Source organism: Camelus ferus, chromosome 7 (genome assembly GCF_009834535.1).
Source record: "Camelus ferus isolate YT-003-E chromosome 7, BCGSAC_Cfer_1.0, whole genome shotgun sequence".
Classification (NCBI taxonomy): Eukaryota; Metazoa; Chordata; class Mammalia; order Artiodactyla; family Camelidae; genus Camelus; species Camelus ferus.
Genome location: NC_045702.1, coordinates 24932898 through 24956840, shown reverse-complemented (window position 1 = coordinate 24956840; position 23943 = coordinate 24932898).

Sequence of the window (23943 nt, the reverse complement as noted above, 5' to 3'; positions counted from 1 at the left end):
GGTCATTATGTTCTTAGAGAAAATCAAGAAAAAATATTTCTATATGAGAACATCAAATAAGAAATTAAGGAGCCATTTGAAGAATGGAAAAATCTCTTATTAATCTGTGACTCCTTTAACCTGCCTGAGAATCCTGGTTTTTCACACCCAATCTAATTTAGAAACAAAAGGTTATGATTGGAGAACTATAAAACCAACTGATTTTCTTGTGTTCTCAAAGTCTAAGTCATGAAAAAAGCCACATAAAATTAGCAGATATATATGTCGAGCATGATCCAAGGAATATATTATAGCCATCCCTGATTTTAGATATCTTTTCCCAAGCCAGCTCCCAAAGTTTTGCCTTTTAATCTGTCCAGAAATCCCCTCTATTGGAGGAACTAATGGGAATGCTGTTACTATTAAACGTGATACTTGGAAGGAAGCCCAGGCATTGAGATAATTTTTATACACTCAGTACCCTGCTTAGTATTTGATGCTTAGATATTTTTTGTTGTTGTTGTTAACACAGAGCAATTTGGCAAATTACCTATTGGAGAGCACTGAGGAGATGATAGCGCAAAGTGGGTACTTCTCAGTGAGGAAGGGAGAACTGCAAAAAGATTGGCTAAGAGGGCTGGGGCAGTTAGATGGAGGAAGTATGAGTGCACGTAGCCAGGAGACATGAAGAACGTAAAGACATACTTCATGAATTTCAGTTTTCCCTGATTCCAACTGTTAGCTCACCTCCTATTTTCTAATGTTCTCTCAAGTAATAACTTTCTCTGACTTACATTGTGGGGTCCTGGCACCTTTTTCGTCCTTTTATATATAAGAATGTTAACATGTTTCCCACTTCTTTCCTCTTCTTAGCTCTGAAGACTTATTTATTCCCAGGTACAACCCAGGACCACAGGAAGAAGTAAAAGTTAAAATGTTGCCACTTAGAAGCAATGTATTCATTACAATGAAATAAGAAACAATATCAAGAGCAAAGAAGCAGCTTGTTGTCTCCTGCTTCCAAGATTAAGTCTGTATTCTTCCTCATTCATTCTCAACATGGATCATTAGGGACAAACTGAGATGGTTATACCTTGTAACTACTGCCATTTTTGTAGTATAATATTCTGTTGAAAAGTTCTCTGATGATTCCAATAATTGTTCTTTTCAGTATTAAGATCCTCTGGTTATAAATATTTGATAAACCCTGTATCAAAGCTTTTATGACTTTTGGTGAAGAAATGGGAAAACATTTTCTGATTAACCAGTTTAAAAGCACAAATATAGATTTTAAAGTAATAATGGCCTTCATGAGAGTATTCTTGAAATGAAATTCACAATAAGTATTTCAGTCTAGATACAGATGCGCTTCTGATGTAGTCGTCTTTTATATGAGGGCTATTAGTTTGCTAGCTGGTTATACAGAAGCTAATCCAAGCACTGATTCTGACTCAATACATTTTATTTAAAACATTTCGTGTATATCACATAACGTGATGGAATTATAATTCTGGAAAAAAGGCTCTGCATGTGTATGCGTGTCTGTGTGTAAATTGCTATGTGTATGAGGAGGGACCTATTCATGTCAATACTGTAAAATAAGAATTTTTAATCAGCATATCTCAATAATTTGAATTCTTATCTATAGATAGAATCCAAACATGAATGTCTCACATGATTTGTCAAAGTCCATCACTGTTTAAGTCTTAGAAATGGAAATGCATGTGCTTATATATGGTACTGCTTCTTTTTAGCCTCTGGGTACATGAGCAGCAAAGGCTACCATCTAAAGTTCTGAGAGCTAAACTCCACAGGCACACTAGAACTTTGAATGTTCTGAGACTTAATGTGAGCAATTTCCTTGCTCTTTTGCCTGGCTGGTAAATCATTTACTCCAGTAGGCAAAATTTTTCTTTGAAAAATGCTTCTTTTGAAAAAAAAAAAAAAAAACCCTCAAAATAGAGTTGAAATAGAAGCACTGTGTACTTGCTCTGGATACAAACCTACCAAAATAGAAAAGAGTGGTTGGCTTTTTAACTAAAACCCCAGTGGAGAAATGGGAGGAATGAGTTTTAAGTAAGAAAAATGTATCTAAAATTTCTTTCTACTAAGTAGAAAGAAAACTACAAATTATTGGATGAAGAGGGTTTAAACTTTGGTGTTAGCGGAAGTATAGAAGTATACATTCTGTTCCCAAAGGACCTAGAGGGTAAAATAACACTTTGCTCTGGAGCTGAATATCTATACCTACTCATTCTCTGCCCCCAAGCTCCAGCAACAGAACGGTCCTGTTGGGATCTGACAGTCCCGAGTCCAGGTGACAAGCATTCCAACAATACCTGTGTGTATTTCTTATACAGAATAGAGAGGAAAATAATTTTCAGAACCAAAATCACAACCAGAGAGAGGTGTTACATAAAAGAGGGAGTCAAACCTATACCATAGCTAGATGTTTCTCTTTGTATCTTAAAGGAAAAGTTAGTCTATTTTTTTCACCTATTAATTCATAGACTTGACGTAACTCTGAATTGCCTGTTACATATGTTTACTCCCACACATATTTATCTATATATCACACTTCCTTGGAGTGGCTTGGCTTCCACTCCAGTCTCTGCCTCCATCTTCCTGTGTCCCACAATGTTGCATGGGGATGAAAGAGGCTGGCTTGGGGCCAGATCCTGTCTCCAGCAGATGTCCTGGCTGTGCTAGTATCATTAGACATCAAGACTCTGCCAGCTGTGATCACCATGAGGACCACTTCCTAAGAGTGGCCTCCCCTCAGTGTCTATGGTGGAGTTGGTCACTACGTCTCTCTATGGGCAATCAGTCAGCATCGTTATGTTTGTGGTTCATTATCCAAACCCTCCAAACTCTTCAAGTGAGAAGAGTTGCCTAATCTACAGATTCAACCAGGGCACTTACAAGCACTGACCCTCTAGTGCCATCTAAGAGATTTTTAAAAGCTCTCATTGTCAGGATTGAAGTTTTAAACTTTGGAATGTGATGGAAACTTTATTGTCAATAAAATACCATTCTATATGAAAACGAATACATGTATGTATACGCATGACTGAAACATTGTGCTATATACCAGAAATTGACACATTGTAACTGGCCATATTTCAGTTTAAAAAATGTAAGCAAATTACAGTTACTAAAGTTTTTTCAAGGATAAAATAAATAAATAAATAAAAATAAATAAATAAATAAATAAATTAAAAAATACCATTCTCAGGATTTAAATATCTACATATGCAAAATACCCCATTTTATGCAATATTTTAATTCCCAATAAAATGAGGAATAATTTAATAATACAAAATGTAATCTGTGCAACTACCCATGCCATTGAGACCAAGACAAGAGATAAATTGTTTCCAGGGGTCCAGACTGAAGTGTTCCCCAAATTAAAAAGGAAACAAAGAAAAAGAAAAAACAATAGGGGAATTCATTATCTCAGGCTATTATAGCAAAATTATACTGGTTTGTGACTTATCAATCACAGATGGAAGATGTAAACAACACTAGAAATCATCCTTCCAGCAAAGACGTCAGTCATCAATGGGGTTTCATCATTGATATGCTTGTCCAAGCTGGTAATTTAGAACTGCCGCTACCAGCTCTGGCTGTATCCAGAACGATAATTATGAATTAAGTGGTGAGCAGATGCTTGGAAATAAAACTTTGCCTTGGGCTTGCCAGGAGCCTGAGGACAAAGTTAACAGTCCCTATAAACCATTAGTTTAAGAACGAAATTGTCAATACAGCCATAGTCTACCAATTTGCTAAGCATCAATGGACATTAGCCATGACATACAAATATGCATGACTTTAAGAAAAGAAACTGTCTCCAATACATAATCTTTTTCGCTCTCCTTTCTGTGGATCTGTGCCTACTCTGAATATCTTAAAGCGGCAACTCAAAATTAATTCACAAGAAAAAGAGAAACAGGCTAGTAAAAATTGTATTTATTAGCTCACAGCAAGAAATATGTGCTTAAAATGGGATTTATTCTTTCTGATTGCTATTGGAATGGACACTTAATTTTCTCCCTAAAATGAAATGAAACTTTTAGAAGATTTATGGCTGCTGCGAGAGCAGTTTCTCACATGCCAAGCTATGTTAGCAAAGCTGGGAATAAATCATTAAAGAAAACTGACTAGTACCACATAGTTCATGCAAAATAGGATTTCATGTTCTACCCACATGAGGCAACTGTAGGACAACTACAGTTAATGAACTCATTGCATTCTATAAAGTAATACCCTCCAATCACAGTTAGCATTCTTCCTCTTTTCTTGGTGCTCAGATTAGTTTTTTCGTCTCTTCCCTTCTTCTCGTCCTTTCTCCGTTGCTACTTCTCTAACAATATCTTCCCTGTTCTGACTTTGGAAGGTTTGCTTGGCTACTCTCATGCCCTCAGTATTCTCCCCTAGTCTCCCCTCTTTCACTGGAATGAATGCTGCTTCCTTAGAAGCCCCTGGAGGTGACAATGACAGTAATCACAGACTTGTCCTCCATTGTTTCCAGCCTGTCAATACAGCAGGTATTAAACGGTATGGTTTGTTTAGAATAAGAACAATGACTGATACCCTTTCTACAGATAGGCTAAGATTTCTACCCTTTTTGCTTGAATGTACATTGAGATTTTTATCCAAACTAATTGAAAAATATTTGACTAACAATTACATAGTTTTGAAATTTTGGGTTGAAGGGTTGTCTTTGTCATTTTAGGACTTCTAATAAATATTTGACCAATGGTTGAGAAGAGACTCCTGGACAAGATTATACACTATGAACCCCCTCTATATTTAAAAACAACAATAACAAAAAAAACCAACAACTCAGTCAAGTGGGGTAAAATCCCATTGTAACACAAGAAAAATAACTATCATTTTTCAAGAGCTTATTATGTGTCAGAAGCCACATTTGCTATTTAACACACACACAAGCCCAATGTCATTGCTATCCATCATCATGCTATCTCTGTCAAAGTGACACACACTTCAGTCTCCGAGAAGTTACATCACTTGTCTAAGTTCTACTGGCCTACTCGACCTCTCACTGCCTCAAACATCAATTTCACTTTATTTGCTCCCCATGACTTAATGATATATCAGACTAATTTGAGGGACATGATTTTATTTTGATAGTACATAATCTATCGTACGGAGAAATGTTTTATACCAGGTTTTTACTGTGTTTATATTTCTTTCCTATAATTCCTACTAGTAAATGGCTCTGCGTCTGAGATTCTTAAATCGTAAGACTGAAATCTACACTTCTTTTCCCTTTGTGCTGCTTAAACCTCTCTTTGCAAAGATTATACATTTTGGAGAAGGCCAAACTGTCACTTTAGTAGCAGGTTCTGCCAAAAATTCTAACTCATGTTCTGTTTAACCCTAGGGGCAAGGAAGTAGATTTTTCCCTGGCCATCAGAGTGGCGATTCTGATGGTGAGGGGAATGCTGCTGAGGGGAAAGCCTAGCTGAGTGCCTGACAGCTTGCCCTTTGGAAGGAAAATGGCACATGTTTTCACTCCAGGAATTCAGCTTGTCACGGGGTAGTCATGTAACAATGAAATCAAGTTAATTATCTCTTTCTATAAAAATGTGCTCTGGACATTCTAGTTAAACATTAGGACTTAGAGGAATCAATTTTCTAAACTGCCTACTTCCAAGAATTATTGCAGAGCAGGGAAAAATGTGTAGAAATTATTCAGAGGGCGAAGTTGTATTAACAGAAACAGTGCCCTTGCATTCACATGATGTGTGTGGATCGCTTGAAGGAAGGTTCCGTTGTCAGTTTGATTCTTCATACTCATTGTCTACAAGGCACAGAGAGTTGGTGATGATTCAGAGAGTTAAAGTCAATCAAGAGAGGCATGACAGTGCCATTTTCCTCAGCAGAACCCTGAACCCTTCAACCAACACCACAGACCTTGTCTTATTAATTTGAGCATTGCCAGAGTCCAGCACAGAACCTAAGCAGTTGCTTAATCTATGTTTGTTGAACTGAAACAAAGTGAAAATTAAATGAGATAATCATAGTAAATACTTTTTTAAGTAAGAAATTTTGTATATATAGTTATATGAAACACATAATTCTTATTATAACTTTATATGCATTTATGTATTTAATTTTTACAACTGTAAAATAGGTACCGCTTTTATCACCCATTTTACAGACGGGAAGACTGAGGCAAGGAGAGTTGAATGAATTTTCCCAAAGGCACAAGCTAGTAATGAGTTCAACTGGAATTTGAACCCAGGATTCTCTTGCCCCAGAGACCATGTTCCTAACCATTTGGCAATCCTTGCCCCTTGGGTCCCGTGCATCTGGCCATGCGTGCAGTTGCTGTTTTCCTTATTATGCTGTGAACTCTTGAACTCTTTCAGGATAGGTCTGAGAGCTACTCATCTTTGAATCTGATCCAGCAAACTCTTGAACATACAGGTCTGTTTAGAGTTCAATAAATATCGAAACAAAATCCTCACCTCAAAGGAAAGGATAACCATGGTGGGAAACTTCAGAGGTAGCACAGGGACTATGCTGGAGTTCTGGATTCTCATTCACTCAAATACTGCATAACCAAATCCCCGAAGAAAGGAAAAGCGGGGCAGTACCCAAACTAGGACCCAGACGAAACCAAGGAGCCCCTGAGCTCTCTGGGGGATGCCTGAAGCACACCAGAGGAAAGCACAGGTTTCTCAGAGTCAGGCTTAATGTGATGACACTCCAAACAGTATGTATGAGATGAGGACAACAGTACTCAGCTCAGATGTGACTGCCAGGGGGTAACTTACAGGGGAGATCTTTTCCTCTTTGGGCCTTTTATCTTCTCCTGTGAGCAGATTGATTATTAGTTTATCAGATTAGTCAGCTTTAATCACTCAGCACTCAAAAAAACAAAAACAAAGACAAAAAAAAGAAAGACAGAAAAGAAAGACTTTGCCAAGAGCTTGCAGTGTCTGAGACGGCAGAAGGTCTAACCCAGCCTCCCCTGTGCTGTCCGGCACTCCCTTTTGCCTTCATGAAGGTTCTTGTTTTAACATCTTCAAAAGCTACCCAGAGCCAAGGTATCTTAAGTAAACAAAAACATAAAATTAAATTCAAAATTACTGAAAATCTTCTCAAAGGAGTAATTATAAAAGGACATGAATGATTACACTCATTCTAGAAATCCCTTCGACTATTGAAAGTAAAACAGAGCAAAATCAAAGCTCCGAATTGTACAATACTCCGTCACGCTGAGTTTTAGCATTATATCAAATATGCAAGCAAACACTGAAAAATTTTCTTATAGGCTCTCTAAGGGTCCCAAGTTTTCTAGATTCAAGTCCATCTTTTCCTCCAAGAGACTGATAAATCTGAGATGAAAACAAGTCACACAGACAGAAGGACTCTAGACTCACAGTCTATTTATTTACAAATATGTACTGTTCCTACACCATATGGTTTGAACAAAGACATCAAAAAGTGAAAACAACAGCAGGTCTTGGGCAGAGCTGCCAGAGAGACAGCTCAGTCTCCAGGTCTGGGATGTTCTCAGAGAAGCAGCCACTCACCGTCTGTTCAACCACAGGCTGCTCCTGTTTTAAAAACATATCTACCGATCTCCACTTTCCTTTCCTTTCCCTTATGGATGAATTAAACTCATGATCTGCACACTAAGTTATAAAAAATGACCACTCCCTGTTCCAGTGGTCCTTCCTTTCAAGAACATTATTCCATCTGGCTAATCCCACGCTATTTGGAACGACAGATGGCAAGGACCCCCCAAGACATAACAACAGGAATGAGGGACTTGTCTTCATGCACATCCTGTCATACAGCTCTGATGCCTCCGCTCTTCCTCATCTTAGTGACCCGAACTCAGCCTCTCTGTTCCCACCCCCTGCCTCCTGCCTACTCAAGGCTCCCTGGTTAGGTTTCCTCTTGCTCTGCCCCCCTCCCTGCTGTTGGCAGGATGTGGCACTAAAAGAGCTACTTGGAAGTCCACTATAAGCAGACTTCTAGGAGGTTAAAATCAGAGCACAGAGGTTTCATTAGAGGACCTCCAAATGTCAGTGTCTTGGCTAGATATTCTGTATATGCACTCCCCCCACCATTACATCTCTTCTCCGTTCTCTGTCCCGATTTGTGTCTTGGGAACTACACACCTGGGCTCCCTAAACAAGGGCGGTTGGGCAGACACTAGGAGGGTGCTGGTGACAGGACGACAAAGGTCAGGGTATCCCCTCCCCAACTCCCTCCCTACTCAGCAAGAGTCTCTAGCAGCATCTGGAACTCTGAGGGCTTTGCTCCACTGCCATACTTCTCAGTGGCTTCTATTTCTCCATTGTCCCTTCAGCCCTGGGGAGATAACAGCTTCCTATTGTTGCTAGCTGCTACATGACTCATAACCCCTCATTTGTACATGTACGGGCTGTAAGTAGTTCCTCCATTAATGTCTCCTCATCTGAAGCATCTAGCGTGAATCTGCTCTCCTGCCAGGACAGTATCCACAAGTCTTTTCTTTGGAGAACTTCAGCTTCTCCAGAGAAGAATTCTGTAATGTTCATCCCGGGAACAGGGGAAGCATATACCTGACTCTGAGTGCTCACACAGCAAGGAGCACTGGGGGAGGGGTTCACTTTCCCACACAGTCTTTATCATCTCCTTATCATTTATCATTTTATTACAACAGCTCTCCTTGTCTGGTGTTATCCCCAGTGTTTTCGAGATTTAATCTCTTCAAAGGAAATTTCCCGTTTCTTTGTAGGGTTGGGCTACAGGGGATAGAAGAAAGGAACATTAGGTCTGATTGCCTCTCAGAGATTTTTGACCAGTTCTTTTTGTTTTCAGCACTTGTCTCATCCCAGTCTTATGCAGTAATAGGTGCCTTTAAGCTCTGACTTTTCCCCAAATTCCATGGTATGAATTGATCTACTTCTTACTGATAAATGCATTCAATGTTATAAATTTCCCTCTAAGCACTGCTTTCTCTGCATCCCCAAATATTGATAAGTTGTACGTTTATTTTCATTTAGTTGAAAACATTTTTAAATTTCTCTTGAAATTTCTTCTTTGATCCGTATGTTATTTAGAAGCATGTTATTTAATCACCAAGTATTTTGGGAATTTCCACTTATCTTCTGTTATTGACTTCTAGTTTAATTCCATTATGATCTGTAGGATTTCTGTTCTTTTAAATGTGTTAAGGTGTGTTTTATGGCCCAGAATGTGGTCTGTCTTGGTGAATATTCCATGTGCACCTGAGAAGAACATGCCTTCTGCTGTTGTTGGATGCAGTGCTCCACAGACGTCCATTATACCCAGCTGATTGATGCTAGTGTTGAGCTCAACTATGATCCAACCGATGTCCTGCCTGCTGGGTCAGTCTGTTTCTGGTCAAGGAGAGTTGACATCTCCGTTTATAATAGTGGGTTAATCTACTTTTCTTTGCAGTTCTATCGGTTTTTACCTCATGCATTTTGTTTGATGTCGTGTTGTTCCATCTATGTACATTATGAATTGCCATGTCTTTTCGGAGTGGAGGAGAAAAACTAAAAGGTCAAATACGGACTTTTATGAAGTTTACCAAGTGCTTTGTGTTTTATAAAACCTCTCTGTGTCCTCCAAAAGTCCTCCAAATAACAATATAAGACTTGTTTTATTCACTTACGATTTCTGGCTTGGATAGGCTTTAAGGGAAAGGGGCTGAATCCCATTATAAGTTAATGCCACACATGGAGACAAGCAGCATTTGGGTTCTGTTGCTCTTTATTTTCTTTATTTCTTTTTCTTTCCTTTTTTCTATTTAACTGACACTAACTAGGTACTTACATATTATACTAGCTGCTATGGATTAGAAATCTGTGATTTCAATACATTTACAATAGAATTGGAGACACTGAGAGTAGCATTGATATCCTGGGGCAGTGAGGAAAATGTGTGAAGTGCTGTGGCAGAGAAACAGAGAGAGTGCTTGGGGTAGAGATGAATGAATTAGACAGTCTCAGTCCAAAAAGGGCCACATTCCAGACAAGGGTGGGGGTAGAAGAATACAGTAGAAAATAATGTTCTAGGCAGTGCAAAGGTATGTGCAGGGACATAAACCCAGAGCTGAGGGACACATTCAGGGCTCCCCATTTCATGTGGGAGCAGGAAAGGGCACAAGCGGGAAATTGCGCCAGGTGAGCCTAAGATCAGACTAGGAAGGAAGTAGTTGTTCTGACCTTCACTCTGAAAACTGTGGAAAGATTTTTGAGAATTTTAGGATGACAGATGGGGTATAAAGAGATTTATGTTAGTAGAGGACCACTTGGGAGCATCGTAGAGGATAATGAAGTGAGGCAAGAGGGGAGACCAGAAGAGAAGCACCTGCAGTCCAGTCATCACAACAGCTCCATGTTGATGAGCCTCTAACAGTGGCAGGGAACCCAGAGATGGAGGAGGCAGCAGACAAGATGGTTCCGTGGGTGGTTAAAATCTACAGAATCTGGTAGTAATGGGTTACTGGTGCGGAAGAGGAAGCAGAATAAAAATATGAAGAAATAAGATCTAAGGTGATTCTTGGATTTCTGGCTGAGGCAACTGATTTCAAGGGATTCAAAGGTCTTTTCGAGATACTAAATACATACAAATGATGATTGGAGAGATGAAATTCAAGAGCAAAGAGAAAAACCAGACTGATGTAGTGGGCCTATGGAATAACATTTGCTTATGGGAGCGCATTTCAGGCTAGACATTTCTAGTTAAAGCTCAAACTTAATTGACTTCCTATTGCTTTTAATGTCTACAACTCAGGGAGTCCAGAGGAAGTTTACAAACCCCAGGGGAAAATGTAATCCTCATGCCTGAACTGAGGCTGGATACATCTGAAAGTGTGGGTTTGGGGAAATTACTGGATCCCTCACTGAATGTCCTGGGAAACAACCGACTGGATGCTCAGTGTCTCAGCGGGAGTAACAGAAAATGCCATCAAGTGTGTCATCTTGTAACTGCATATAAAACGCAGCTGAAGAGGCAAAGCTGTAGAGGCCTAAAGTAGAATCCAGGTTGTAAGGGACTGGGGGGATGGGGAATGAAAAGTGATTGCTAGTGAGTAACAGAGTTTCCTTTGGGGGTGATAAAAATATTCTGGAATTCAATACTGATGATGGTTTTACAGCCTCTTGAATATACTAAATGCCACTCAATTGTATAATTCAAAAAGGTAAATTTTATGGTGTGTGAAATACATTGTAATTAAAAAAAAATATATATACATATATACACACACATATACACACATAACTGAGTCTCAGGGCCCAGGTGCCACCAACTAGACCATGTGGAGAATCTCCTTGCCCTAGGACCTTCAGACCACTGCACTATCCTCTGAGCTGGCTCAGCTCATCTCATTGGAGACCTTTTGCCTTGGCCACTAGAAGCTTTATTTAAGATAGTGAACTTTATAACACTCCTGATCATCTGCAGCTTCTCTTATCCTTAGAGAGGGAGCCTATTATCTATGGACAAAAATAGGAGGAACAGGGAGAGAAGACAATCACTCCAACCAGCTCAGATGAGAACATCTGCAAAGTCTAGCAGACAAGTGGTCATTTTCTGTAAGACACTGAAACTTAGTTCACCAAAGAAATAAATGCACACACAAACCATACACCAAACATATATCTACCAAGGAACGGCAATCTTCATCACCTTCATCTTCATTATATTTAAAACCTAATCAACTTCTCAGTTAGGCTAGAAAGTAATGATGGCATATTAAAATTTCATTTTAGTAAGATTGGAATGGGTTTTCCTTTCCAAAAATGAGATGCCACATGTCCTTGGGCTAGAGTGACACAGTGAAAAGCTCACGGGCTTCAAAGTCAGTAAGATATGAGGCTCACCACTGGTAGCCTGTAGTCTTGGACAGCTGTCTGGAACCTCACTAAGCTTTTGTTTCTTTAACTCTAAATTGAAGATAAGACATACCTCAAAGGATTGAATGCCTTGAAACATGCAAGGAGTCTAGTGGCATTTGGTAAGATGCTTTCAACGAACATTACTCCATTCCCCGTCATGACAAAGATAGGTATCGCTCTCTGGTCTGTCTGTCTGTCTGTCCTCTTTCCCCATCTTCCCTCCCTCCCTTTCCTTCTCCCTTTTTCTCTTTTACATTCCTTTAAAAACCTGGGGTTTCTGACTCTTGCACCAAAAAAGGAGATACCAAAATCTAAGATTCTATAAGATTCTTTGACTGTCTCCTTGTTAAAAAAGGAGAAAATATCATATTTTTCATTTTTACGAGTTACATAAACATAAAACAGAGGAAGATTCTGGTAGCTCAGTGATTTTCCACTTCCCAGGCGTAACAGCGTAGCTGATAAGTCTCTCTGGCCCTTTCATCATCGCTTTCATCCAAGCCGCGTTCAGTTAGGATACCATTTGCATGTTGGCAAGATGGTTACTTTAATATGCAGTCATAAAAAAACCAGAATCCAAACAGGATACTAAAACACCTTTTTACTAACTGATGCATTAAATGAAAAACAGTTTTCTTTCATGAGAAAGAAATACATCACTTGACCTTCTGCAGAGACAAGTTCATTGGATTTAATTTTGAGGAACCAATTACATTTTGTCTAGCCAGAGATGGTTTGATTTGACTGAAGTCTGGTTAGGATGCAAAGAGGCTATTAAAATGATTTTTAGCATTTTTTCCAAAGGGCGAGCCATTAATTGCCTGTGAATATTCACCCCTCAAATCTCCTGCTCTATTAGGCTCAAACCAGAGTTGTAAAATTATGATTTTTTTATTGATATAATTAATAACAAATGCTACTCGTTAACTTGGTTATCGCCAAATTGGACGTTTGATGAATGTACTCAAGGCCTTACTCTAGTGAATTTAATATAGATATGAGGCAACATATCAACCTGAAAAGATGAGCTCAAGAACATTACAGTGGAAAGGAAAAAAAAAGTGGAGAAAGCGCTTTACCAAGCTTTGGAAAAGCTAAAAATAATTATTTTCAAAATTAATTCTTTTTAGGTTTCTCTGAACACCATGCACAAATAATTTAAGACATCTGTTCAGTATACAACATCAACTGAAATGTTAAAAGATACTTTAAAATACCAGAAGCAAGAAGAACACTACAAAAAGCAGTAATATGCAACATGCAGAGATTAGATCATGGAGAAAAAAAAAAAAGATAACCTACCACTTTACTTCACTCCTCATTGTACAGCCAAGAATCTAGCTCCTGTATAATCAGCAAATCTAAGGAGTAACAACAAAATCTTTCTGCCCTATTGTAATTCTGCAAATTGTAACTTTGAAAATTGTACTCAGATGTATTCCAATGGATGTCAACTGCAAAATGGCATACGGAACTAGATTTGCAAATGTAGTTTAAGGACCTAGAATAAGATTTCAAATCAGGCTGCATCAATTTGGAATTTGTCCATAGCCGAGTTGATGTTTACCTTCAAGTGATTTGAAAGAAAAATCTAAAGGTGGCCAGGATTTTTCCTTAATTAAAAAACAATAGATGCTTTTCTAGCTATATAGCTTGAAACAATAAACTTTACTGTGCTAATCCCTGACCCATATAAACAGGCGGGGTAGGGAGATGTCTCATAGGGAATGGCTGGGAAGTGAGGAGCAATAAAAGAGGTGAACACAAGTGTTGACTTGGCCAGACATAATCACTAGTAGTTAGAGAGAAAATTCGGTTCCATGAGGCCACGATAGTTACTGTCTCATCCCATTTTACAGATCAGGAACTAAAGGTGAGAGGTTACTTCTGCAAAATCCCACAGCTGGGAATCAATTCCATGTGGGTTTTCTTCCCCCTAAAGACCCCACTTTTCTTATTAGACCGTCTTCAGAAAGACAATGCAAGATTCTCATAGAGTCCCTGGTCAACAAAACATTTCTATGATTAACCTCCCTCCACCTACAAAACTGAGAGCCGGCCAGTGGCTCAAGGTTCCCCACACCCTGCTCTCTCAGTGCCCCTCTCCTGAGGCTGCACTTCTTTCTTGGTGCCCCTGGGCTACACTAATACCAACTGAGGTCTCAACAGGTAGAAATGAAGATGCCCCATTCTTCCCTCACATGTAGAGGTCACCTGTAAGCATCACTGTTAGGCACTGTGTAGGGGTTCAGAGAATTAGGATACAGTTCTCGTTAACAAGATGCTTACAGGCTGATTAGAAAGTGAGGGTAGAATCACTCTTGCTTTTACCCCCTACCCCAAAAAATAAATACAATGAGAATTTCAGGTAACTATGGAGAAAAGTTAAAAGAGATATTTTTGGTCGAGGACTTTCAAAGGTCTTACATATTAAAGCACATGGGCGGGAGCCCAACTCCCAGATGCATAAGGATATGTGGATCTAGGCAAGTGGGAAAACCTTACTCCACTCTTTTTGCACCCCTTTCTCGTTTTTTGGTACTTTTACACATGTCCCACTGTTCACCGAGTGTCTCTAGCTGCCAAAGCCCCACATCCACTGTGAAGGATAATTTTATGCTCAAGATCTTTTACTTTCATTCTTTTCCTTTCAAAACTCACCAGTCCTATTTCCCCATTCGCAGTCCTCTGCTCTTTCCTGGGAAAATTCAAACTTAAGTATCAGCTCTCCCAGATAAAAACTATGCTCTAATAGTTACAGGGAGTTACTTTTGCTGGCAGTATTAGCCATCAAGTTAGGCTATGGAGCTATCTTAAAGAAGATCACAAAAATCACTTACAAAGGAGTGCTTACTATATACTCTTCCTCAGGCCATGTCTTAGGACAATGGTTCCTAAACCAAACTTTCTTAGGACAGTTTCTTTATTTATTTTATTTTACTTTAAAAAATGAATACAATTAATATTTTTAACAAGGGACCTAGCTTGACCTTTGTTCAAGTTCTTTATTTTAGTCAAAAAAAAAAGCAAAAAAAAAAAAAAAAAAGAGCTGAGCTACCTTGCTTAAATTAGTTAAAAATAATTCATTCTAGACACTTCAAATGTCTCAGTATTTTACATATGACTCAATCTGCCTAATTAAAAAGAAATGTACTTTGACTGTATCTTCAAGTTTTCACTGCATTGCACAATTACTGACCCTTAATAAATACTGAAAACTGAGACTTCAATGTATTTGAGGCCCCAGTATATAAAACAGACAAATTGAGTCTTATAGAAAAATGCCACCTTGGAGAAAATGTGGGGGAAAAAAAATGGAAGACTAAACTAAGGTTGCCATTTAAATTACATAAATCAGAATTTACAACAAATACTTGGGTTGCTATGTAGTCATTAAGCTATTTGCCTGGTATAATCAATCTTAGTTTACATCTATAAACCTACATAAGAGTTTTATATCCAAAATAAGGTGCCAATATAAACACTGGTAAGAAAACACTATACCCAGCATAAACATGATTGGATTTGACACTTCCTAGAGAAATAATCCTCCAAGGTAAAGATTTGTAAACAGGTTGCTCACACAGCTATAAATCCTAAATCTTAACAAGTGATTTCTGGTGCTTTATAAAAAAAAAATAAAGCATTCTGAAATATAATTAACTTGGGAGAACTATGATCTTGGGAAAAAGAGAAAGTACAGTACTATAAGGGCTAAAATTTTTGGTGACTAAGTCATTCTAAATATAAAAATTCAGTACTAAAAATTTACCAGTCTGTTTCCATCCCTGTCTAGGGGACTGGATAATTTTCCTTAGAAATAAAGTCCTATAATGAAGAGAGGGGATAGTACGTCTCAATTTTAATGATTATTTTAATTGTCCCAGGAGACTGTTTGACTCCCCACTCTATAACAGTATAGCTACTAAGAGGTCTTCTAATATTGATTTTATTTTGTACCTATAAGAAACACCATTTACTGTCCAGCTTCATGGGATCCTAGTCAATTTCTCATTATTTTTGTTATTTTGTAATTAGTAAACTGGCATTATTATATATAAATAAATCCTTCAGCATGACTCAATCTTCCAGTACTTACTTACTCCTGACTAAAATGTGAAAATTGCATTTCAGAATCTGCAAACTGCAGGATATGTAATCAGCCCATCTTTAAGCAGACACTCTGTGAGACTCAGGCTCTGAAAAGCAACTCTCTCTTTCACTTGGAACTTGCCTTGTTACCACAGTAAATGCTAATTTTTAAAGATTAAGCATCATTACTTTCATCTTTTTTTACATGCATGTTTAGGACTAATTTCTATTGTCTTGGTCTCACTTTTGGAAAAATGATTCACTCACAATATTTACACCAATGTCTTAAGCAAATGTGTAGCCCAGTAAATTTTTTTTTGTAGTCCAGTAAATTTTAATAACATGTGCCAGGCATCATTTTAGAAGGGGACAGTGCCCTGAAATCAATCAGGAAATGAAAGAGAGTAACTTCCAAAATATTATGGGCCTCCCATTTCTGGACTGATAAGGACTCTCTGTGGGAAAAAGAGATAACAGCTATTGCAATACAAATATTTTGGGCATTTGGGGTTAAAAAAGCCCAGTCCGAGGCCCTGGGGCAGGCAGGACACGCTTAATTCATAACTTGCTTACTCTCAATGACCAAAACCTATGGTCAATTGCCATTTTAAAAACTGTAGAATTTTGGATCCAGGTGATACTTCAGTGGTGATTAAACAAAATGCTTAATATTTCTGAAGATAAAAGGTTTATGAGAAGTTTTAAGATTTGCCTGCCATCTCATTGTGCCCCAGGAGTATACTGGGACCATCGCTGTAGATTTAGAACTCTCTATGGCCCCACCCTTCTCTCCATTTTAACTCGCACGGATGTACACAACTCATGCCCTTTAATCCTCTCTGGTTTCCTCACTCAGAAAGACAGGCAAACAATTATTTTTCGCTTAGGTTTAGTTAAGTTCAAACTGACTACTGTTGGCCTCAGACTTCCTTTATTCCTCAGAGTTAGTCTAATATGAGCAACTGAATCTATTCAGTTGGACGTGTGTTTGAGGAGTTTATGAACCTGTTTGGGGTAGGAGAAAAGGAAGCACCACTCTGCTGAGCAGGAAGTTTCAGCTGCTACAAAAAAGGGGACTGGAACGAAGCCATCCCAGCTCACAAGACAGAGCAAAGACAGCTGGAAACCAGGTTGACATGTACTCTACGTTTAGGTTTGAAAAAAAAAAAAAGGCTCTGAAGAGTTGCTAACCTGTGGTAAGTGCATGTATTTCTTCATTTTAAATAGTTCCAAATTGTATCTAAAGAATCTTTTTCCACAATAGATCAACATTAAATGAAGAATGACTCCCATCTAGTATGTATCCCATCATATGTGAAAATAACTTATGAGGTATGGTAATTTTCAAAACATTTATTTTAATATCTTTTAAACAATTAGCTATAGGTTATATTTTAAATGGCATCATAGACTTTCTATTTAGGATATTGGTTTGTCTACTATTTCTTCTTCCACAAATCCAATTTAATTAACCCGTTCTGTTCCTCAAAACTACAGCAGGAAAGTCTGAGAGAGAGCAGATGGCTCAGGGCAATTGGCCTATGGGGACAACTCAACACATAGGTCCTGTGTGTCATTAGGATCATCTAGTACAAAGGACAACTCGTTTACCTCAAGCTAAATTAATGTCTAAAGTTAAATGATGCTAGGGAATCCTGAAGCCACCACTAAGATTTCAGGACTCTCCCTGTAACCGATGCATAACTTTTCTTGATATCTCATTCATTCACTCATAAAAAACATTTATAGATCAACTATAAGTCAAGTATTGTGTGAGGTGTTAAAAATATCAAATCAAATGCAACAAGAGCCTTGCCCTTGAAGAGCTCATAGACCTTGTTCTTATCAGCCAGTGTTATTTAAAGCTGGTTTCCATTCTGATTGGTCGACACCTATGCCTTACTGGTGTTTAAATGTTTTGAATATCCTCTCTCACCATGCTGTCTGTAATTATAAATTTTAGGAACATGGAAGAACTTAAGAACATGCCACTGAGTGAGATTTAGTAGAGGTTCATACAAGGTTCAGTGGGAGAATCCAGCAAGGAGTGGTGAAATTCACATGGTGGCCTTTGAGAAGGCTTCACGGAGAAAATGGTACAGGAGACTTGGGAGTGAGGGTAGGAATGGGGGAAGGGATTGAAGGGGTAGGAAAAGTCTGGGCCTTGCCAGAATTACCACGGCATACTCTTTCTTTCTGAGTAATATTTGGAAGCAGCTCAAGTACCACTATCACATGATATATAATTAAATATAGCAAATTTCATTCGGATGTTAAAAAGACTACCTTTCATAGTTTCACAAAACATTCAAGGATTTCTGGGAGCATCATTTAAAAAAAATTTTTTTTTAAAGTAAGCAGTAAATAACTGGAGAATAGGAAAGATTGTGGCTCCAAAAATTGGTAAAGAGGTCTTAGATGGACTTTCCTCTGATTTCCCCTTTTCTGGTTCTGGCCTTCACTAGCCATTTAATTCTGGACTGAGGATGTTCAGGAGGATCTATGGGGAGTGCATCTTTTGGCTGCCTGCCATCCACTGAACTGAAGATGATAAAACACTAAAGTACAATAATAATGGTAAATTATTCTGTCTTGTTCCAAATGATTTAAAAAATTTTTGGAGAGCTTTCAAATGCTTTTGAATTAAGAGAATTATTGCAATCCTAAATTTTTTGGAGCATGAGAAAACTTAAAATGATCCTATTATTTTAAAGTTGAGGTACCTTCATTTTTAATACATGTTATTTTACAAGTCCTTACATATATCAAGGTCTAAATAGATTTTTGAAATGTTCTTAGAGTCCTAACTTCTTTATCTTAACAGAAATTAATAGACACTTACTTCAATGTATGAATTAAATATATCTTCAAATATCCAATAAGAGAATGCTGCATATTAGCTTATTAGTTAATTTACATTTTGGGAGTAAACAAATTTAGAGCTTATGAATGATACCAGACGGAGAACCAAAAGTTCTGACTGAAAAGATAGTGAGTGACCAGGAAGGTTAGCCCTGCACCATGCCTCAACCCTGACCTCCAGAGGCGGTTCTAAGAACGACAGAGGGTTTCCAACTTCCAACAGTTGACTAAACTGTATTAAAGCTGTCAGATTTGTCCATGTGCTTTGGTTAACCTGTCCTAGATCACAGCAAACAAATGAGGAAATTATCCTGTCTTAATCCAGAAAGAACAATTCCAAACTGCTTTTATTTCCAAAACAAGTCTTAATATTTTCCAACTGGCTGGAACTTCTAACCCATTCAAGTGCTACAAATAACACTTTATTCACTCTTCCTTCTATTCTTTATGAAGAACAATAACTCACCAGCATTCTCCATATTTCATTATCAGCAAAGTTAAGATTATCAGCAAAATGACTCTCAGTTTCCCTGAATGATTCCTTAATCTTTTCCTACATGTCTCATTTTTCTAATCTTCACTTATTTTTATGAGTCTATCTAGGACTTTTATTAGCTACCCAGTTAACATTAAAGATCATGTGTCAGTCATGAAAGACATAAATTTATTTATAACACTTTAGGGAAATTTCATATTTCTATACTCATAAGCTACCAAAAGACCATCCCGGAAAATTGCAGTTAATGAAATGAATTAGCTACTACTGAGATTTAAACAAATAAACAAACAAGCTACTGATGAGATTTAAATAACTTGAAGAAATGTTACTTAGAGCTCATTAGTAATCATAATACCCTCAAAGTGTTACTTTGACATTTATAAATGAATAAGATGGTGTCAGATGCCACACAGGATCTTGATTTCCAGGAACTGACTACTGAAGCTTACGCTGGGCACACATTTTAACAATAGAGAACTTACAGCTTTTAGAATCAATGCTTCTCTGATTGAATTCATGAGAGACACCGTTTTGGTAGAATCCTACATAACTATAACTGAGCAGGACCCCACGGGGCCTTTCCAGGACAGACCCTTCCTCCACTTCCTCTGCTTTAGCTTCTCTCTGAAGTGCCTCGGTAACAGTGTAATAGGCAAGAACAAATCTGACTCCATATTAGATCTGTTCCTTTGCCTCTAACCCTGTGCTCTGTTTCCTGTGCTTAGACATATTGGTTCTCACCTTTTGTAAAAGAACGTTGCCTATAGCCTGAAAATATACAGGATAGTCCATTCTCAAGACTCTAACCTTTAAGGGTATAACACTTCTCCATTCGTATAGAGATAAAAAGTTGCAGAACAGAGAACAACATTTGTCTTGTTGGAGGTTTACAGGAACATCATGACCTGATCTACACGGAAGCTGCAAGAACAAAGGATTCCAACACCAAGAAGTCTGCAGCAACCAACCACATCCACTCCCCTTCTTAGTATTAAAAGGAGCCTGAATTTTGGCTTGGGTGAGACGGTTCTCTAGGACATTAGCCCCCTATCTCCCTGGTCTGCTGGCTTTCCAAATAAGGTCGTTATTCCTTGCCCCAACACCTCGTCTCCCGATTTATGGCCTGCTGTGCAGTGAGCAGAACAAGTTTGGACACAGTAATAATAGTATTTGATGCATATTTCCTAAGTTGTTTTACAGATGCTTAAATTGCCACCAAATTGAAGAAATTACTTGATGGTCATGAGCACGGAGCCCCCAGACCTACCAGTGCCTAAGGACTGATCATGTTAACCCCTATGACACCACCCTGTTACCTCAACATCAAACAATCAGAGAACTGCGCACAAGCTGATCACATACACTGGGACTTCCCCTCCTTCACCTTCCCTTTAAAAATGCTTGGCTGAAACCCATTGGGGAGTTCAGGCTTTCTGAGCACTAGCTGCCCTGGAATCCTTGTATGGCACCTTGCAATATAGTTTCCTTCACCACAACTTGATGTCAGTAGATTGGCTTCACCGTACACTCACGTTTGGTTCAGTAACATAACTACCACATACCTCCACCACTATCCACCAAATATCCACTTTTCCATTCCCAAGATACGTAGAACATGAATCCCAGAAGTGATCAGATTTGAAGATTTGCAGAGGGTGTTGTTATTATGACCTACCACTTTGCTAAGGATGACATTGTGATTTATAAGAAACATATGTAGGGAAAAAAAGAGGTATATGTAGAACAACAACTAAAATGGAGTCACTTATGTTGGGAACAAAATGGAGTTGGCACTACAAGTGCATAAAAGGAAAGCAAAGCTTAACCTTACCTAACACCATTTGTAGAAATTTACAGCTCTTCTCAGAAGTCAGCAGTGGACACCAGTCAATCCATAAATGCCAAATGTCTTCACACCATCTCTGGACTTCCTCATTCCCCTAGGTCAGCAGCCCTGAACAAAAAAGAAGACCACAAGGCAACCAGTTAGCTGAAAAAGTCAAATAACTTCCTCATTTGCTCCATAAAAACCCTTTAGTCTGTAAACAGCTGGGAACTCATTGCTCCCATGGCCATGAGTTTCCCAGCTTGCAGGTTGAAATCCTTGCAATAAATTCACCTTGCAGCTTTATTTTACTTGGTGTGCAGAGTTTGGTTTCTCACATACAGCTTTGGCCATTTAGATAACCAACATATATTTCTCATATATATTTGGTCTTCATTCATGGTTACTAGCTCATTAGCTTCCAAAACCTTTGGAATTTCCTGAGCTACAAGAGGAATGGAAGCATTTTTTGTTACAATATTTGGTCTCTAGTCCTCAGTTTCTGGAAAAACTTCAGAGCCATAAAGGTGAAATGGGTGTCTTGTTATTCATAACAAGCCCTTTTATCACTATGGGGTTTATCTTAAGGAGGTGACTTTTGGAAAGCACCTAAGGATGGGGGCTGGTTGCCAAGGGAACCAAATATTCTTTCAAAAGGGGTACTGGACCTGGCATACTTGAGAGCCACTGATTTGGTTCTCTTTTAAAGTCCCAAAATTAGTTCCACTTTCTTACACCTCTACTACCAATTCCTCTACCAAGGAAACAAAACCAAACAAATTTATTTAACTGATAGCCAAGCCAAAGATGATGAAGAATATTTTCTAAATAAGGAAAGAAATTGGAAGAAATAATTGGCCAAATCATCAAACATTTATTTCTTCCAAAGATGTTGCTAAACGTAAGCAGTCCCTCTAGCGCCTGGAGTCGGGGGCACCACTAAAGGGGGGGAAGGCTCAGAATTCATTAGGAAATCAATTCTGAAGATGATGTGAAAGAACAGAATAAGAAAATTTTGCTTAACAAGTCAAATTTGCACTCAAATTATTTCCTGTGTCCTTGTCAGTGCGTTTTTGTTTTGTTTTGTTTTGTTTTTGGTATTCATTGTGTTCACACCAGAATCGAAACAGGAAGTCATCTGGAATCCACATAGATCAGCTTCGCAGCCCTAGGTGGGCTTGAGTCGCAGCCCCCAGCAATGCGTGTGGATGAGAAGTTGGAGAAGAGTTCTGCTTGGCATATCTAGTACTCTCTTTGGAAGAAAATAGCATAATTTTGACATAATAAGGAAGATTGACAAATCTATTTTAAAGGATACTTATTGAAGTGTTTCTACTGTACTAAAGATATGGCTTTTAATATAACTAAGGGAGTAAAAGTTTTAATCTCCTCATAAATGCTCTCTCACAAATAACTAGAGAGATAAGAAAAGTTCTGTTAACCTCTTCTGCAGCGATAGAGGAGAATCTCACCCCACAAGAGACAGTAGGGTGGGAAGGGTGTGATGCACCTTACCAAGCCACAGGATTAATTTCCCATCTCTTCTATTTGTTGCAACTTGCTTCTCTGAGCTGGGAGAAACGCTTCAATTTTTAGTGAACATTTTAAAAAAACAGTTTTGTACCAGTGTTTTGCCAAGTTTATATGGATTAGCCAATTAAAATTCCATATAATCATTGTCTGGAAGTAGCTTTTGGAATAATCAGTAATTAAATAAATTTGTTATTTTATTTTTAATGAAGAGGGGAAAAACATTTTCCTAAGGAGTACTTTTTTTAATTAATTGATTTGTTCTCCACATTGTAAGATGTTAGCATTCACATCCTGCCTCCACTTTACAGCTAGACATCACTTTTATCATTGAGCAGAGGAAATTACGACTAGCACTCAACAGTAGGAGTATCACCTGGAAAAATGAGTGTTTATCTCATTAAGGCTTTCAAAATGACTTCTGAGATGATGAAATATTATTTTACATTCCAGGAAAAGAAGAGACAACTGTAACTATAGTTACCAAGTGTATCAGGGACCCCTGCTTTCCAGAATAGCCTCTAGACTAAGTATTTATTCAAGGAAGTTGTCATGTAAACACACTGAGAGGGCAGGAGGTTAGAGAAGACTTTAAATGCACCTGTCAAAAAACATTTTAATATGTGACATTTCTTATCCTCTTTTTTTCCCATAAAACACTGTGTACTTTGAAAATATCTTTAAAGAGAGAGCCTCCCTTGAGTTGCCCAGGACAAAACTATTAGATGGCCTTAGTCCTGATACAACAGGTATCTATTTTCTAGACCTCACATGCCCAGGATGTTATGCTCATAAATGGCCTTGACTTACTTCATATTTTTAAGTGGCAAGAAGGAGTTTCCTACTGTTTTGGAAGACAGAAAGCAGAATGCCCAGTTCACCTTGCCTTTAGAAAACACCCTCTATTTACTTTATGGAGTTATAAAATTCCAATGTGCTATTTTTTTTTCTAAAGAAAATCACTTTATTCTAATTAATTCACAAACAATAACATCAAAAAAGCACGTTTAAGAGGCCACACAAACATCTGCCCAGCCCCAAACTCCATGCAATCTCTATGAACTTCCATATAGTAAGAACACTCTCTTCCATGCAATTCTGAAGCAAGGAAGCTATTAATGATAGAGGAGAGATTTAACTGGTACTTTCACACTTTATACCTTCCTTATCAATTATTTTTTATGCTAAATCAACTTGGTTATGAGAGATGATTTTTCATGTCTTCAACTGGAACTTCTTGATTACGCTAATCCATTCGC